At 35.7% G+C, this 3,900-nt stretch overlaps 1 pseudogene; it reads left to right on the top strand.

Annotated features, from left to right (window-relative positions):
• LOC108782239 (cytochrome P450 4g15-like) overlaps positions 1–3,900 on the top strand; it is a 17,747-nt pseudogene that overhangs the window by 8,549 nt on the left and 5,298 nt on the right.

The following is a 3,900-nucleotide window of genomic DNA, read 5'->3' as shown; positions in this document are numbered from 1 at the left end:
TATATTATACGTATATATCTGTATACATATGTCTGTTATTTTTATATTTTAATTTATAATGCAAATACTATGTTGAAATAATGTTTTCACTGAATACTGTTTACAATTAATGCGACCCGGGCACGCCAAGTTTTTTCTTCACTATAATCCAGTTGACAATTATAGTCACTTTCGGTCTGTCTTATGTGACTGGCGTAATGAAGAATACACTTGGTCAATTATATTTATCTCATATCTGTTTTTGATCAAGAAGTTCAATATATTTTTATGCACTTGGCGTATGTTTTTTCTTTTTTTAAAAAAAGGTTTTTTTAAGAGATTTATATATATATATAAAAAAAACACTATAAAAAGAACACTATATCAACATTTCTCGAGATGTTCTTCGAGTTTTAAAATAGTAGTTTGAAAATTGTTTAAAATAAAATTACTCATACTTAAAAAAATTAATAAGAATAACAGTGCATAGATTATTTTCAAAATGAATCGCATAATATTTTAATAGTTGCACAAAAACATATGATACAATATATATGTATACATTTTTTGACTATATAATGTAATAGACTGCGAAAAATTCAAAAGCAGATCGCCGATTGAACATATATGTATAAAAAAATACATTATTTAACTTTATATTATACTAGGAAAAAGCATATAAAGAATTATTGGAAATTTATGGCACGGAAACTCCGAATTTTGCACCAGTTAAATATGAGGACTTACGACATATGCATTACTTGGATTGTATTATTAAGGAAACTTTAAGACTTTTCCCTTCTATTCCTCTGATTGGACGAATACTGATGGAAGACTTAAAAATAGGTTTGTTTATTTTTAAGAATAAAATTTAGTTAAATACGCACCTATATTATAATATTAACTTCTTTTTGAAATTTTTCGTAGTAAAGAATGAATAAATTAAGGGAATGCTGGGCGTAAGTGATGAGAATTACTAATTACAGTGCAATGAAAATCTTTGCCTTTATGGATTGCAAAATTCTTTTTACATAATTAAAATATGCACAAATATGAAATTTGAAATGATCAATTTACTTTTAGTTCGTAAGCTACCACTTGATGTTAATATTTATTTTGGGTGTCGTTAGGGTATCCTTTAACACTGTACACTAAAATAGCCTTATTTTACATTTTTAATTGCAAATTTTCAGACGCGGTAGTGTCTCCGGCCATGTTAAAAAACTGAGAGACACTACAAGTCTCTTATCCCGAGCAACCAAACTCCATTTTTCTGGGGTGCATAACTACTAAAATATACAAAATTTTGAATCGAACGTTATATGTCCTGAAAGGCGGCATCGCCACGAGTAATTTGAGCCAAAAAAATTTTAAATCAGTCAAGCCGTTCTGGAGATACAAGGGGTCGAAAAATGGTGATTTTAATGAAAAATTAAGAAACGTCTTCTCCTTCTCTGTCCGCATTTAAAAATGTTGTTATTAGACGGTTAGTGAAAGCAGCCTTGGGGATTGTTCTGATGTGGAAGGGCGGACGCGAGTCGCACATTCCCCCCTCACCCGGCTCACCGATAAACCGAGCAATCATCATTTAAATACATTTAAATACATAAACGTATATATACAGGGTGGCTGAGAATAACCGCATAATATTTCATGGGTGTGTTCAAATGCAAGCGCGCGGCTGGATAGGACCGCCCAGGGAAACGCGCCGGGCTCGTTCGCCGTCGCTAGGCGTTGTTTATAACAAGCGTTGTTTATAACAAGCGGCAATAGTCGTCGCTAGACATGAGTCGCATGCCTAGCGACGGCGAACGCAAACGCACGCGGCGCGCTTTGCAGGGCGGTCCTATCCAGCCGCGCGTTTGCATTTGACGATGGGCCGGGCGAATTTAAATATTTTTATAAATTAATATCTCGTTAACTATTACTGCAATCGCAAAATGGTACAGGACTTTTCGACTCAGTATAGTCTGTTCTACCCACTCATGAAATATTATGCGGTTATTCTCAGCCACCCTGTATATTCGAATAGTATAGTTCGGAGATATATAAACTCCGCCTTCCGCTGTCCCCCTCATCTCACGCGCACAGATCTAATGTCGTTCGAGCGACATTTGATCTGTGCGCGAGACGGTGAGGTAAGGGCATGGTGGAATAAAAATAGAGGTGAGCTTGTCAGGTACACCAAGTTTTGATTCGTTCTGCGCACATATGGCGTTGGAACAAGTCGCCTTCCATATTGAAAAATAATAGTAAAGGAAACGAATTTGAGACTGACTTGTGATTTATTTTTGTAAAGAATGGTGGTGTTAAAGGGTGTAAAAATCGCAGTGAAAATGCGAAAGTAAATAAAATAAAGTTTTTTTCGTTTCCAAAAAATAGTGACAGCGGCAAAATGGATGAAAGTTTGTGGCAAAGAGGTTAACCTCAAAAGTGGTAAATAATATATGTATAAAATAACTGTTATTAGTATAATACAAATTTATATTACAAAATATAAAAATTATTTAATTAAAAAATGTTTTAGGACGTATTTGTTCGATTTATTTTCTTCCAACGTGCTACAAAAAAAACCCCAATATTATGGAGATTATTCTCCAACAACAGTTAGAAGTCTTTTACCTGATGCTCTTCCGACAGAGAATATAAAAAAAAATGTATTTGTCGAAAGCGAGAGAGTTCTAATACAGGAAAAGAAAACAGACCACATTTTGAGTATCGCGGAAAAAACGCTGATTGGCTGATATATTAATATGGCAGGCCACTTGTTCCACCACCGTCATTGGTTAATCATCTCCTTGCGCAACATCACACCTCTATTTTATTCCACCCATGGGTAAGGGGGACAGCGGAAGGCGGAGTTTATATATCTTCGAACAACACGTCTATTCAAAAATCGGCCGAAAGTTACATCTGCGCGCGGGTGAGGTGAGGAGGAACAGCGGAAGGCGGAGGTTACTCGAAAATCGGCCGAAAGTTACATACACTTTATATATGTTCACTTTGAACTGGCACATATATAATTAAGATAAATCTCCGGAATAACAGAAGCAGCTCCGATCTTCTTGACCTTGATATGTTATCAAGGTCACGGCCCTGAATAACCTCCAACAGGTTTTAGCCGTCGCTCGTCCTTTTTCTTTCGTTAAAAAGTTATTAACAATCATAGTCTTAAAATTAATTATTTCTACTATACATGTATGATATTTAACAATTTAAGTATAATTATAGAAGTCGTGTGTGTAGATACAGTAGGTTCCGCCCCCCCCCCTGCGAGGGGGCTCCACGACTGTTAAAAATAACCTAACCCAACTCATTCAATGGTGTGAGATAACTCTCGTTTCGCGTAGAAAGTCTAAACCCACGTGCAACACTACAGGCATGTGACTTTATATGCGAAAATACTTCCATGATTGTACTGTTGCACGTGGGTTTCGACTTTCTACGCGAAGCGAGAGCTATCTCACACCACTGCACTGAATGGGTTGGGTTAGGTTATTTTTAACAGTAGTGGAGCTTCCCCGCAAGGGGGGCGGAACCTACTGTATGTACACATACGACTTCTATAATTATACTGTTGCACGTGGGTTTCGACTTTCTACGCGAAACGAGAGCTATCTCACACCACTGAATGGGTTGAGTTAGGTTATTTTTAACAGTAGTGGAGCTCCCCCGCAGGGAGGGCGGAACCTACTGTATCTACGCATGTTATTTCTTTTAATTAAAATGAGAAGTCAAAATATATACAAGTGAATAAGTTTAATCTGAAATTACAAGCAATTATTTTTTATTGTACGGTCTAGTATAAATTTCAAATTAAATCTCAATAACCAACTTTTATATTTTGTGCACTAAGAATAACATATTGCAGTTATTTTCTAGAAAACTGTAATATACAAATTCTAATCTGTTTTACTTATA

This window comes from Cyphomyrmex costatus, unplaced genomic scaffold, assembly GCF_001594065.2.
Source record: "Cyphomyrmex costatus isolate MS0001 unplaced genomic scaffold, Ccosl1.0 scaffold974, whole genome shotgun sequence".
NCBI classification, from domain to species: Eukaryota; Metazoa; Arthropoda; class Insecta; order Hymenoptera; family Formicidae; genus Cyphomyrmex; species Cyphomyrmex costatus.
This window is presented reverse-complemented; position numbering and strand designations above follow the sequence as displayed.